Source organism: Grampus griseus (genome assembly GCF_964374135.1).
Source record: "Grampus griseus genome assembly, chromosome: 6".
Classification (NCBI taxonomy): Eukaryota; Metazoa; Chordata; class Mammalia; order Artiodactyla; family Delphinidae; genus Grampus; species Grampus griseus.
This window is the reverse complement of record NC_139000.1, coordinates 60,575,807-60,592,507: the sequence shown is the minus strand read 5'-3', so window position 1 is coordinate 60,592,507 and position 16,701 is coordinate 60,575,807.

Genomic DNA, 16,701 nt, shown 5'->3' with positions numbered 1-16,701 from the left:
TTTTCATTATCTCTCTACTTCACAACACTTTCTAGCTTCTCCTCATTTTCGGTCAATTCTTTATCTAGTTTGGTGTGTACCTGACAGTAATCTAGACTTCTATCGCAGAAAAGTCTGAGAATTTGTTTTTCTTGATCTTTGTCAGGTAATGGCTCCATCAAATACACACTTAGGAGTATCATGGAGCATGAAAACCCTGACAGATTTCCTAGGGACACCTGAGCTCTAGACATGCTTATAGGTCCTTTTGTATAACACCATACCTGGCTCATAATAATATGAATTTATTATCCATGCCAGTAGTATAACTCATTTCTCTTCTTTCTAATGTACCAGCTTACAATGCTTAAAATGACCAGAAAAGAAGTCATTACTTTAGATTTACTGTAATCTTATTGTATTCTTTGGAGGAAGGGTTCTGCCTAGAAAGAAAGACATCTTAACCATCAGAATTTAGAGTACCAAGTCAATGTGAGTGACAGTGAGGCCAATCCTACTTCCATTTTACCTCCAAACATACCCATTCGAGTTAAAACATTATATATCTGCACTTGACCAAGTGCATTTATTACAATTCTGAGGCTATCTCTCAAAATGTTTTCCCTGAGATGGCAACTTATTTAAACTTTCAGTAGGCCACCCTGTCATTCTTTTAGCCTGTTGGCTTCTCATAATATGTTATATGGTAGGAATAGTGTGTTAATTATGGTACTTCCTTTGCCTTTACTAAATATCTTGATCTGAGACAATATTATGTTACCTTCTATGTCAGTAAATGTAATTTTCTACAAGGCTTGCCACTGCTGTTGGCAAAAATCCATAGTTGTATTAGTTCTCAATTCTTGTGAGAAAAAATTAATACCTTTTCCAAGGTGGAAGGGATATAACTGAATTAAACTGAAGCCAAGTAACTCTGATTATCTGAAAGAATGGTACAACTGGAGGATCTGTGCAAATCTTTTCCAGTAAAGATACCACATATAACAAAGTTGCTGAAAATACCAACTTGAATAAGTTTATTGAGTTCCATTTTTTGAGTCTTCCTTAAAGGGAGGGATGACAAACAGGTGAAATGAAGAGAATGTAATAGGGACTACAAACCTCTGCAACCTTTAAAGTCATGGATTGCACTGAAAATTTCAACAATTTATCCCATGACAAAGTATCAATATAACTTATGATTTATTAAGTTGGCAAGAAGGGATGGGAAACAGCCTGGAGGGCTTCAAGTTGGCCTTTTCTAAGATCATCTTTCTACATATCAAGTCAGGAAGCCACTGTGAGGACTATTCTACCAGTGTGTGTCCATTCTAATTATGCACTAAAGTACCAAGTAAATAAACACAAATGGGGTCTGTGTACCTATTGTATCAAATGTGAGATGTTTGTGCCAGAATGCCATGTATTATCTCATCCCAAAAGGCTCCCTCTAACAAGTTGGCCATAATAGTAATTCAGGATCAGTGCTAGTGAGACTCTACATATAACAGACTTAAAATACCTGGTACTCCTCTTTCTCCAACGGTCTGCTTCAAGGAAGGATTAAAAGGTGTTGCAACAATGTCTTCCTCAAGGAACACAACGTCCACCTTAATCAGTGTGCTTCGGGTCTGATAATAGAATTGGATCTAAAAAGTGAATGAAAATTGCAATGATATCCTTGTAGCAGCTGACTCAGCTTTCTTTTCACCACCTCTATTTTAAACTTTTTTAGTCACACAAATGAAGTAACATCCTAGATGACAGCCTATTTTGCCTTTAGCTCCTATGGCTATTATCTTGTTCTTTGTCCTCCTAAATAACCCTTGATTTACTTGGCTAATTTCCAATAAACATTTAAAATTGAACTCTTTTTATCTCTTCTATTTTCTCACTTACTCTAGCCCAAAATATTTTATTACATAATCTTTTTAGGTACTTATAAAAGAATTCAGTTAAAGGCCCCAAATAAACACACAGTTTGTCATTGGCACCTTTTACTTGCTTCCAGTTCTCTGCAGTTTTATCTTAACCTAAATCTTACGCTATTCTGCTTGAAGATATAAAGCTCATACTACAGCTTTACAGTTCTATTCAAATAGAGCATTCAACTAAAAATATATAAAATTTCATTTGGAACGTCAAATAGTCATTTAAAGTATGGTCATATTTTACTCTTATAGGTGACATGTAGAATAATCTAATTCAGAACTGGGAGAATTTTGATGAAATGATTTTTTCTTAAATATATCCAAATGATAAGTCATTTAAAAATACAGTTATGATAAATCACCAAAAATATACAATTATAATGGCAAGTAGACAATTTAAAACACTTAATTTTTAGGTAAATTTATCTTTTTAGCATCTATACTAATAGGTAGTATAGATATTTAAATAATTCTCTTTACATATTACATTCACATCAATTCATATTCTTGGTCTCATTTTAACAATGTTTCTTTTATTTCCTACTACTTTAGCAAGTTCTTTTCATATGTTCACTCCTTGTGATTAATAAAAAGTCATAGAAAAGTATAAAATCCTGTTTAAATTGAATATTTTTAATATTCTAGGCTAGAAACGCTTTCTATATTAAGCAAGACCACTTGAGTTTTAATGCATACTTATAGAAATATGATCCATTTATTTTATATTATCTGCTGGAAATGAAAACTGTTCCTGGAGGTCTTCAGCTACCTGAAATGGATCAAAGTTCACATGTTAAGGGTAATCAGTATGTACAGTCAGTCGTCATTTTCTGCAAGCTGAAGGAGCCATACTGAGTACCTCTGGCCATTGAAAAAACTTAATTGTTCACTTCAGTTCATGTTGTATCAGGAATCAAACATATTAAAAATATGTTTATTGTGATTTTGTTTCAATTCCTAAAGGAATCTGAGGGATGTCTTCTGGCCTTGGGCAATGGTTGTCTGTTTTTCTTTCTTGTACATTTAAAGCAGAAAACTAAGAGACAGCAAAGTGTGGCAGAGCTGAGTATATTTTTTCATATCAGATGCTTTTAGAAGTATGCAACGCACAAGAAATCAGCAGTAATACTTTAACATAATTTTAAGTATCAAGCTGCAGCCTACTTTTCTCTAATATACTTAAAACCATATGGTTGTTTCTGTTTTCAGTGTCAATTTGGTTGGGTGGGCAATACTTAGGCACAACATAAGACAATTTCATTGAGTCTTAAAAGGTCTTTATTCACACTTGAGCTAAAGCAGCTGGTGGAGGGTTAGAGAGCACTCGAGTCACCAAATCTCTGGATATTGCCTTCTGCTGCACCATCTGTGCCCTGTTAAATATTCTTGATTTTTGCCAAGTTTGGGCCAATTTATATGTTAAATCAGTTACTGAAATCAGGATCCAAGAAGCTTCAGGGAGAAAAAAAAATGATATTAAACTGCACAACTCTTATACATTAATAGTATTGGAATGGGAAGTTCAAGTACTGCCACTCAAAAGATCATTGTGAGAAATCAGGCTCGCTGAATTTTGGGAGGACTGTGAATGTGAATTATTTTTCAAAAGCATTCACCCCAGAAAAATGTACCCTTCCTAATCTTTCAAGATAGTGAGTGAATTTTGTATGGAATGCTACAGAGCAGCTGCAGACTCAATTCTGCTCACAAATGCTTTTTAATCTTCTATGCACCATAGCCTAGCAAAGCCTAATACAGTGGCTAATTACATTGGTAGCCTAAACTGTCTTGTACCTGACAACAGCTTCAAGTAACACAAATTAGCCAGTATGTAACATCTTACTTTAAGAAGTATAACATTCTAAATTGCCACATGGAACAAGGGCTCAAATTAGGAAGGCTACTGTCCTGCTTTTGAGATATTGATTTTCGACAGTGAACCAGACTGTATTATTTCAAAATTAAAAGAAAATCTTAGGATATAAAAGTCAAATTACATTACATTTTTAGATATCTTTGACTAAATTAAATATAAAGTTTCAATGAGACTAGTAGCCAAGAAGGTAAAACACTAAAAATTGACTCTGAAAATTTTAGTGCAAATAAAAGAGAAAGACTAATGGATAACTAAGAAACAGCAGAATTAAAAAAACATGTAGACACAATGTCCCTAAATATTTAGCAAAGCTATATACATGAAACCATAATTAATCTAATTAGAAATTTTTTTTTAGTGAAAGATCAACATGTTCTAATGTGACTAATGAGATGGATATTAGCTAATATTTGCCAATTATCATCTCTGTGATCAGTTCTCTGCTGAATGCATTGATTCATTATCTCATCCAATCCACTCAAACCATACACGTGTATACACTCAAAATATACAGTAAAGACTATATAAGATGTTTCAGTGTCATACAAAGGAGGCAGTAAGGAACTATTTATTGACATCAAAGCCATATCAAATTCACTCACTGCCAAAGTTCCTGTTAAATCATATACAAATGTCTTCAACAATTGTCTCACATTAACTAACTGAGACAACAACCTTTGACATCCCATATTAAGGAGTAGTAACATATTCTGCAAAGAGACAGCATTCAGTACATTGCCCCTAAAAAGAAACAAAGGTAAAAACAATGGCCCACTGCCAAACTATCAAAGAAATTAGCCAAGCACATTTTTGGAATTATTTGAATATTTGCCAAGTTTTCAATTCAGTATTTACATCTAAAACAACAATATTCTTCTTTTTTTTTTTTGGCTGCGCTGCATGTGGGATCTTCGTTCCCTGACCAGGGATTCAACCCACACCTCCTGCATTGGAAGCGTGGAGTCCTAACTACTGGACTGCCAAGGAAGTCCCAAACAATATTCTTTAGGATTAAATGTTTAGTTTTGTTTGCCACAAGTAAAGCTAGGAATCACTTAGTCTGTACTGGGATGTTCAGGCATTCTGTCATGATCGTCAGTTCATGTAGTTCAAGTTCAGATAGTACTACCAAGTTTCAAAGTATTTTTGGAAGAAGGGAGGTTGTGTTAAATAAAACCAATAAAACCAATCTCTTTGAATAGGTCAAAGAGATTGGGGTTTTTAAATTATTTTTCAATTCCGGAAAGAGAAACATATATATTTTCTTAGAGAAGGTAAATGTAACTTCACAAAATTCAATATGATTTAAAAGTCCCTGAGAACCGACTGTAAAAAAATGTTAAAATTGGGAAATGTGTCTAAGTTTATGTAATTTCTCCAGGATAGAATACTAAATTATGATATAATTTTTTAAAGATCAAATATTCCACACATTAGTTTTATTTAAATGTACAATTTTCCCAGTTTACTTTATCCCTTATAAGGACAATGATAGTGAAGGTGGAGAATAATATATATATTTAAATAACAACTCAAGTATAGAATTACCCAAATTGTCTTCTATACCACAATCAGTCAATAGACACCATGCCCTTCAAGCAGTAAAGCAAGATATAAATGAATGACAATGATACTTCCTCAGTAAGAATCAACCATATAAGCCAAAGTGAGTGGAGAGATCAAGATGGGGGAGTAAGAGGACATGGAGCTAACCTCCCCCATGAGCACACTGAAAATTCATTTACATGTGGAACAATTCTCACTGTTAAATAATTGGAAATTGGCAGAAGGACTCTTGTACAACTAAGGCTCTAAGAAAGATAGATGTGTAGTTTGGTAGGAAGGGAAGAAGAGTGATTGTGTCAGAATCTATACCCCTGGAAGGGGAACTTAGAAGAAAAAGGAGGTTGCATGGGGGGAAATCCACCCTGAGGAATGAGCAGTTCTGGCCACAGACTGGATGCTCATGTCCTGGGGTCCTACATAGGAGAGATAAGCCCCCTTAGCTGGTTTGAGGAATACTGGAACAGACAGAATGGCTGTGGGAAGCCTGGACTCTGCTGATGAGGAGCAAGCATTTGCTGGCTAGCCCCTAGACAGGGCAGAGAGAGGTCTGCTTTAGTGGTGGCTGGATTTCCTATGAAAGCCTTGCTGCGCACCCCAGTCTGACATGAATGAAAACTCTGGACCTGCTTACTCCACATCACAGTGCAGCACTGCGTCTGGGGCACCCTCAACTGAGGAAAAGACTCAACCATGGGACACAGAGGTAACCAAGTGACAGGGTAGAGCCTGAGGGAGTAGTAGTGACCATTGTTGGTGCTTACTCAATGGACATCTCAGAAGCCTCTCCATCACATCTCACCTCCTGATACACTCTGAGAGTCCACACAGGCCCAGCCCTGCTGAGTGATTCCACAACAGGGTTGGGGCAGTGGAGGCTGGGGGTAGTTATCGGTTATGAGAGAAAATGGAGAGTTGCACTCCAGGCTGGGTCTGAGCAGAGGTATGGGCACCTACACAGACAGCCAGTTGGACCTCTGTCTATGCACAGGCCCCACTTGCCTCAGCACTCCCCTCTTCTGGGGCAAAGTTCCTGGTGAGGGGAAAGAGAAAAACACACACATGAAAGGAGCAGAGCCAGCTGGGGCCTGACCCTCAGAGCTTCTGCTTCCACGATTTGGGATCAAACCCAATCCCTGGTAGGGCAGTGATGACCACTAAATCAAGAGGAAGTACTGCCTCACACCTGGCACCAGCTCTAGCTCCTCCGTTTACAGCCCCACCCCCCTACCAAGATGTTAACTGCCAGCACTTCTTGAGGAAAGACATGACTTTCATCCATGTCAAATCCATCTTTCCCACCAAAAGACACTGGACACATGCAATGGGTATAGGGATGTCCCTCATAAGAATACCCTTTCAAGACCATAATATGTAATGGTTTCACTTAAATTCATAAAGGCAGAGAAAGTTAAGCAAAATGAAAAGGCAGAGAAATTACTCTCAAATTAAAGAGCAATGGAATATCCCAGAAGAAAATTAATAAAACAGAAACAAAAAATTAATCAGATAAATAATTCAAAACATTAGTACTTGGTAATAAAAATGTTACGTGAATTAGGGAAAGGAATTGATGTAAACAGTGAATACTTTAAAAAGGAAATAGAAAATATAAAAATGAACCAATCAGAAATGACTAACTCAATGGATGAAGTTTTTTTAAAAACACACTAGAAGAAATGAACACCAGATTGAGATACAAAAGAACGCATAAGTGAACTGAAAGATAGAAAAATGGAAATAACCCAATCAGAACAGAAGAAAGAAAAACAAATTTTAACAATGAGAACAGTTTAAGAGATACTCTGGCATATACTCATTATAGGGGGTCCCGGAATGAGAACAGAGAGAGAATGGAATGGAGAATGTAGTTGAGAAAATTATGGTTGAAAGCTTCCCAAACCTGGAGAAGGAAACAGATTTCCAGATACAGGAAGCACGGAAAGTTCCAAACAAGATGAAACCAAAGAGACCCACACTAAGACATAACATAATTAAAATGGCAATAGTTAAAGATAAAGAGAGAATTCTAAAGTCAGCAAGAGAAAAGCAAAGAGTCATATACAAGGGAATCCCCATAAGGTTATCAGCTGATTTATCTGCAGAAACTTTGAAGGCCAGAGAGAGTGGCATGATATATTCAAAGTCTTGAAAGGGGAAAACCTGCATCCTAGGACACTTTACACAGCAAGATCATCACTTAGACTAGAAGGAGAAATAAAGAACTTCTAAGACAAGAAAAAACTAAACAAGTTCATTAATACTTAGCCTACCCTAAAAGAAATGCTAGAGGGTCTTCTCTAAGTGGAAAATCTATAGGATTTATATAGGAAAATCTAAGTGGATTCTACAGGAAAAGGAAAATCCCACTAGGAAAGGCAAATATATAGTAAGGACTGAGAATCAACCACTTAAATGAGCCAGTACAAAAATTAAAAGACAAAAAATGTAAAAGCAATTATAACTACAATAAACGGATAAGGGATAAGCATGGAGATGTAAAATATGACATCAAAAACATGAAATGTGGAAGAGAAGAATAAAAAATGTAGATATTTTAGAATGTATTCGAACTAAATGACTACCAGTTTAAAACAAGTAGATATAATTACAGGTCAACATATATGAACCCCATGGTAAGCTCAAATCAAAAACATACAATAGAGACACAAAAACTAAAAAGAAAGGAACACAAGCACACTAATAAAGAAAATCATCAAACCACAAGGGAAGAAACAAAAAGAAGAAATGAATAGTGAAGAACAACAAAAACAACCAGAAAACAAGTAATAAAATGGCAGTAAGTACATACCTATCAATAATTACTTTAAATGTCAATGGATTAAATGCCAATCAAAAGGTATAGGGTGACTGATAGAAAAAAAAAAAGACCCTTCAATATGCTACCTACAAGAAACTCAGTTCAGGGCTAAAGACATAAACAGACTGGAAATGATGGGATGAAGAAAGATATTTCATGCAAATGGAAATGACAAGACAGTGGGGGTAGAAATACTCTTATCAGACAAAACAGACTTTAAAACAAAGGCTATAACTAAAGACAAAAATGGGCCTTATATAATGATAAATGGATCAGTACAAAAAGAGGATATTATATTCATTAACTTATATATACCCAATACTGGAGCACTAAATAGAAAAAACAGATAGTATTAGATATAAAGGGAGAAATTAACAAAAATACAACAGTAGGGGAATTTGACACCCCACTTACATCAATGGACAGATCATCCAGACAGAAAATTAATAAGATAACAGTTGTCTTAAATGACACAATTGGCCATTAAGACTTAATTGCTATCTACAGGACATTCATTCTAGAAACAGCAGAGTACACATTCTTTCCAGGGGCACAAGAAATGTTCTCCAGGGTAGATCACATGCAAGGCCACAAAAGAAGTCTCAACAAATTTAAGAACATAGAAATTATATCAAGCATTTTTTCCAACCACAGCAGGATGAAACTAGAAACCAATTACAGAAAAAAAATGGAAAAAGAACAAACACATGAACACTAAACAACATGATACTAAGAAACAAATGGGTCAATGAAGAAATCAAAGAGGAAATCAGAAAATACCTCAAGACAAATGCAAATGGAAACACAACACTCCAAAATCTACAGGATGCAGCAAAAGCAGTTTTAAGAGGGAAGCTTATAGGAATACAGGCCTTTCTCAACAAACAAGAAAAATCCCAAATAAACAACATTATCTGCCACCTGAAAGAATTAGCAAAAGAATACATAAAGCCCAAAGTCAGCAGAAGGATGGAAATAATAAAGATCAGAGAAAATAAATGAGATCAGAAAAAAAATAGAAAAGATAAATGAAACAAAGAGCCATTTTTTTTGAAGAAATAAACAAAACTGACAAACCTTTAACCAGACTAATCAAGAAAGAGAGGGCCCAAATCAATAAAATCTGAAATGAAATGGAAGAAGTTACAACAAGCACCACAGAAATACAAAGGATCATAAGAGACTACTAGGAACAACTATAGGCCAATAAAATGGAAAACCAAAAAAAAAATGTACAAATTCTTAGAAAGCTACAATCTCCCAAGACTGAACCAGGAAGAAATAGAAAATATGAACTGATCAATAACCAGTAATGAAATTGAATCAGTAATTAAAAACTCCAAACAAACAAAAGTTCTGAACCAGATGGCTTCACAAGTGAATTATAACAAACATTTAGTGAAGGGTTAACACTATCCTTCTCAAACTATTTCAAAATATAGCAGAGAAAGGAACACTTCCAAACTCACTCTATGAGGCCTGCATCATCCTAATACCAAAACCAAAGAAAGGTATCACAAAAAAAACAAGACATTTTCAAGCCAGTATCACTGATGAACATAGATTCAAAAATCCTCGACAAAATAACAGCTAAATGAATCCAACAATACACTAAAAGGTCCATACACCACAATCAAGTGGGATTTATCCCAGGGATGCCGGGATTTTCCAATACCCACAAATCCATCAATGTGATACAGTATGAAGGATAAAAACCATATGGTCATCTCAACAGATGCAGAAAAGCTTTTGACAAAATTCTACATCCATTTATGATAAAAAATTCTTCAGAAAATGGCCATAGAGGGAACATGCTTTAACATAATAAAAGCCGTATATGACAAACCCAGAGCTAACATCATACTCAAAGGTGAAAAGCAGAAATCATTTCCTCTAAGATCAGGAATAAGACAAGGATGTCTACTCTCACCACTTTTATTCAACTTAGTTTTGGAAGTCGTAGCCATGGCTATCAGAATAGAAAAAGAAATAAAAGAATCCAAATTGGAAAGGAAGAAATAAAGCTATCACTATTTGCAGATGACATGGTACTATACATAGAAAATCCTAAAGACACCACCAGAAAACTCATAGATCTCATGGATGAATTTGGTAAAGTTACAGGATACATAATTAATATACAGAAATCTGTTGCATTTCCATACCCTAACAGCAAACTATCAGAAAGAGAAATTAAGGAAACAATTCCATGTACCATCCCATTGAAAAGAATAAAATACCTAGAAATAAACCTACCTAAAGAGGTAAAAGACCTGTACTCAGAAAACTATAAGACACTGATGAAAGAAAGTGAAGATGACACACACAAATGGAAAGATATACAATGCTTATGGATTGGAAGAATTAATATTGTTAAAATGACCAATATACCCAAGGCAATCAATAGATTCGATGCAATTCCTATCAAATTACCAATGGCATTTTTCACAGAACAGAAACAAATAATAAATAATTTTAAAATTTGTATAGAAACACAAAAGACCCTGAATAGCCAAAACAACCTTGAGAAAGAGCACAGCTGGAGGAATCATGCTCCCTGATTTCAGACTATACTGCAAAGAAACAATAATCAAAACAGTATGGGACTGGCACAAAAACAGACACATAGATTAATGGAACAGGATAGAGGGCCCAGAAATAAACCTGCACACTTATGGTCAATTAATCTATGACAATGGAAGCAATAATATGCAGTGGAGAAAAGACAGTCTTTTCAATAAGTGGTGCCAGCAAAACTGGATGGCTACATTTAAAATAATAAAATTAGAACATTCCATAACATCATATACAACAATAAACTCAAAATGGACTAGAGATCTAAATGTAAGACTAGATACTATAAAACTCATAGAAGAAAACACAGGCAGAATACTCTTTGACATAAATCATAGCAATATTTTCTTGGATCTGTCTCAAATGCAAAGGAAATAAAAGCAAAAATAAACAAATGGGACATAATTAAACTTAAAAAAGCTTTTGTATAGCAAAGGAAACCATCAACAAAATGAAAATACAACAGGTTGAATGGGAGAAAATATTTGCAAATAATATGACTCATAAGGGATTAATATCCAACATACATTAATAGCTCATACAACTCAGTATCAAAAAACCAATAGCCCAATTAAAAAATGGGCAGGAGAACTGAAAAGACATTTTTCCAAAGAGGAAACGCAAATGGCCAACGGGCACTTGAAAAGTTGCTCAACATCATTAAACATCAGAGAAATGCAAATCAAAACCACAATGAGATATCACCTCATAGCTGTCAGAATGACTATCATCAAAAAGATCATAAATAATAAATGTTGATGAGGATATGGAGAAAAGGGAACCCTCATACACTGTTGGTGGAAATATAAATTGGTGCAGCCACTGTGGAAAACAGTATGGAGGTTTCTCAAAAAAACTAAAAGTAGATGTAATATATGATCAAGCAATCATATATATCTGGATATATATCCAGAAAAAAATGAAAATATTAATTTGAAAATATACATGCATTCTAATGTTCATAGCAGCACTATTTACCATAACCAAGATATGGAAGCAACCCAAGTATCCATTAAGAAACCAATGGATAAAGAAGATGTGGTATATATATTTACAAAGGAATATTACTCAGCCATGTAAAAGAATGAAATTCTGCCATTTGCAGCAGTGTGGATGAATCTAGTGAATATTATGCTTGGTGAAGTAAGTCAGACAGAGAAAGACAAATACTATATGATACCACTTGTATGTGGAAATCTAAAAAATAATACAAACGAATGTATATAGCAAAAGAGAAGCAGACTCATAGATATAGAAAACAAACTAGTGGTTTCCAGTGGAGAAAGGGAAGCAGAGAGGGGGATGGTAGGAATATGGGATTAAGAGATACAAACTACTATGTAAAATGTAAATAAGCAACAATGATAAATTGTATTGCACAGGGAATTATAGCCATTATCTTGTAATAACTTTTAATGGAGTATAATCTATAAAAGAATGAATCATTATTCTGTACACCTGACACAAATATAATATTTGAAATATTTTATACTACAATAAAATAATATTTTTAATTTAAAAAGGTAGAACCAAAAAAAAAAAAACAAAAAAAAAAACAAAAGGTAGAACCATAAAAATCAGATAAATAGATAAACAAACAAACCAAGGTGGGTGTATCAAGGCTGATAATGTGGTAATTATTTTCCATAATATATCATACTGTCATTTCATACTTTATTAAGGATTGATGAAGTACCATTTCTATAATTCACATCAAAATTTCAAATATTAACAATTTATAATGTTTGACATTATTAATGGATAATTAATGACAATTTCTATAATATTCACTGATGTTTTATGAATACAAAATGACTTTCAGGTTGGTTCTACTTCAGGATATAGGCAGCCACTAATTTAATATAAAGAGACGATAATGCCATTAACACATCATAAATACCCTATGTTTCTATATACTGGTTATAAAAATTCAAATAAGTAACACAAAACTTATTTCATTTTGACTAGCTGTGATATTCAAAATTTACACACTGAAATCCAGCCCAATAAAGAATTTGCTTTATGCTGGGGCAAAGTCCAACTATCTCAGGACTCCTGTTCCATCCCCTTGGGCTTAGTTTAGCCTCACCCAAGATAGGGCAGCAAATGCCACTGAGCATGGGATAAACCCTGACTCACACTTGGCTCCAGCTGTAGCCCCTCTGACTCCAGCCCTTCCTCCCATCAATGCAGTGGCTGCCCATATATCATGGCAGAAGACGTGGACTCTGCTCACTACAGATCCAGCTCTCTCACCAAAGCCACCGGGCACATGCAAACTGCAGAGGCATGCCCCCACACAAGGACATGCCTTCAAGACCAGGATGGGTTACCCTTTCACCTAATTTCATAGAGAAAAACTGAGAAAGTCAAACAAAATGAGAAGAGGATTATGTTTCAGATGAAAGAAAAAGACAAAACCTGAGGGAAAAAAAATCCTAATGAAATAAATAATTTACCTGATAAAGAGTTCAAAGCAATAGTAATAAAAATGTTCACTAAACTCAGAAAAGCTTCAACAAAGAACTAGAAAATATAAAAATGAATCAATCAGAGCTAAGGAATACAATAACTTAAATGAAAAATACACTAGAAGGAATTAACAGCAGATTAGGTGATAAAGAATGCATAAGCAAACTGGAAGAGAGAAGAGGGAAATCACCAAGTCAGATGAGCAAAAAAAAAAAAAAAAAAAAAAAAAAATGAGGGATAGGGGACATCTAGGACAACATCAAGCATACTAACATTCACATTATAGGGGTCCCAGAAGGAGAAGAGAGAGAGAAAGGGACAGAAAATATGTTTGCTGAAATTATGGATGAAAACTTAGCTAACTTGAAGAAGGAAACATTTCAAAAATACTGTAGATATAACATCTTCAAGATTAATGGTCACGTTGTCCCAAAAGAATATTTTGATAGAAGGAGGTGAATTGGTCAATTTCATAACTTAATAATAATAAGCTGTGTATTATGAAGCATTATTTTCTAAAGAGATCAAAATGGTTTTTTGGACACACTAGACCTAATAATAGGAGAAAATTAGCATATCTCCATGGTAATTTCCACATAGGTCATAGATACTGATTAAGGTGGTGAGGTGCAATAGATATGTTCAATGGTGACTTTTTAGATTAACAAGAAAAAGAAGCAAATAGCTCAAAATAAAACTTGTGGCCACTTCAAGAGCAATGTCTTTCTTAAAAATAACTAACTTAAGAAGAACAATAAAGTGATGCTGTCCATTCTAAATTACTTTCAAGTAATAGTCTCACTTTTCCTAAATATAGGTAAACGTTAAGCCTTTAAAATCCTTTTTAAATTTTTCTTAAAAAATCATAATATGTCTCTGCAAATAAGGTAAATGAATACATAATAACAAGAAAGGAAGAGCATTTTAGGATACATAAATGAAAGTTATGCTGTTACCAAATTGAGTGTTGGAAAGAAAAATGGAAGAATAAAACTTACAGGTTTCTCTTCTAGATAATTAGAAAGATAGTGTGAACATTATCTGAGGTAGGTAAAACTGTATAAAAGCAGTTTTTCCTGACAGAAATTGACTATGATTAATACAAGGAAATGAAAATTTAGATGCAAAGTGTGGAATTGGCATCAGGATCAGAGAAACAGATTTCAGAGAAATCAGAGTTAATGTCTGAAGGCAATGTAGTAATGAGGAAAAAATTGAACAAAAGTTTCAAAAGGATAAATTTTAGTTATTGTCTTTTCTTATATTTCTTTTTTCCAAATTTGCACTGTGAAGTAGGAGCAACACCCCCCCCCCCAACCTATTTTATAGAAAACTAAGGCAGTGAACTCTGTACCTCAAGTTCATGCAGATGGGAAGAGCAAATCAACGTTTAAGACTCTCAGGCTTAGCACAGGGAGATCAGCTCAATGCTTTGTGAACACCTAGAGGGGTGGGATAGGGAGGGTGGGAGGGAGACACAAGAGGGAGAAGATATGGGGATATATGTATATGTATAGCTGATTCACTTTGTTATAAAGCAGAAACTAACAGACCATTGTAAAGCAATTATGCTGCAATAAAGATGTTAAAAAAAAAAAAGACTCTCAGGCTTCTGCTGTTTATAACATATCTTTACACTAGGAAAGAGTTGTTTAAAAGGAAGGAAAAGAACCAGGATAAAATATTGTTATTGAAAAGGTTCAATAAATATTACTCAAATGAATTAAAAGAGCAAAGAAGTGATAATTTAATGAGTCACTACCTTAAAGACTAGATAAAAATGTCCAGATACTATAAATGTTATGATTTCAGGGAGATTGGAATTCCATCAACATATATCTAAACAATCATTTATAAATGAAAACAGATATAAATTCAAAAATTAATGAAAATCTGATTTATATTTTGGAGAGAGTGAATTAAAAGTTGATGTATGGAGGTTTAATACAGCTACAGGTGATGGCTTATTTGTACAGTCAGATTATGATGGAAATTTCCAACCAGGTTATTATTGAATATCAGGTCACTAAACAGCCATGGGCAGATGCAAAGCCTGTCTCCAAGTCCAGATGTAAAACCTCTTCTTGACAAGGTTCAAGGCTTGTCTAATACCTAAGTTATGTTGGAGAGTCCTGTAGCAGAGGAGTTTAATTTGCTTATGTACTTAGAAAGACACCTTGAAAACAAAAAATAACTTTTTCCTTTTAGCTACCAGCTTTTTTTTTTGCGGTATGCCGGCCTCTCACTGTTGTGGCCTCTCTCTTTGTGGAGCACAGGCTCTGGACGCGCAGGCTCAGTCGCCATGGCTCACGGGCCCAGCCGCTCCGCGGCATGTGGGATCTTCCCGGACCGGGGCATGAACCCGTGTCCCGTGCATTGGCAGGTGGACTCTCAACCACTGCGCCATCAGGGAAGCCCCTAGGTACCAGCTTTTTAATACGGTATTATTATTTCATAGTGTGCAGGTGATGACAGGAACTGTATGTAAGATTGGAGTTTGACATTGATAACTGATTTGCTTGTCTGCAGAATGTAGAAGATGCCTTTGCTTCAATCTATGCTGCATCTGAAGTATTCTGGCTCCTACTCTATTCCCTCTCTCCTGGGCTTTGGAAATCTAGACATGCATTAGGATGTGGGAAATGTTCTTCCTATGTGATTCACTAGCCTGACAATGGGTAATAAAAACCTGATGGAAATGTTTTATTAGGCAGTGGAAGTAGAGTAACTGAAGCTAAGTTAGAAAAAGAAAACTAGGCTCCAGTAATATATTTAATATATTTGTGTATGTTTGCAGAAGAGTGAGATGGAGAGAGAAAAAGGTTGTTTTGAAGGAGCAACGAAGACAGGCAACTAAATTTTATCATTAGGATACATATTTTGTGTAATTTCAGTGAACACAAAGCAGAAATTTTTATTATGCAGTTACAGTATAATAAAAACATTACTGCAAAGAAAACAAGAACAAGAAAATCAACATATTCTAAAATAAAAAACTTAAAAGTTACTAAGAATTAAGGGGAAAAATAAGCTCTATAGTTTTTATATGTTATTAGAAGCTGAGACAAAAAAATCATTCAAGAAAAAAAGAAATTCTGAATGTAGACTAAAAAACTTAGAAGACAAATATGTTTTTAATTTTAAAAAATCATAAAAGCCCTTTTTGAATTATGAGTCAGAGTCTCAATGAAGGCAATATTAAAATATGTTTTAAGAGAGGCCAAGGACTCTTAGCATAATAAAATAAAATTACTGAAAACCACAAAGATCAGCACAAAAGCTGGATCTTCTCCAAGAAAACTTGGCATGACAAAGTAGATCAATTTATAAACTACATCTACTCTGTTAGAATGCCAGCCAATTAGACTTAATATTTTCTTGGATATACATTACAGTTTTAGATAAGCCAAAATGTGAACCATTCATTATCAAGCTAGTTGAGAAAATTTTCTTGAAGATATGATTAACTACTAAAATTGCATTTT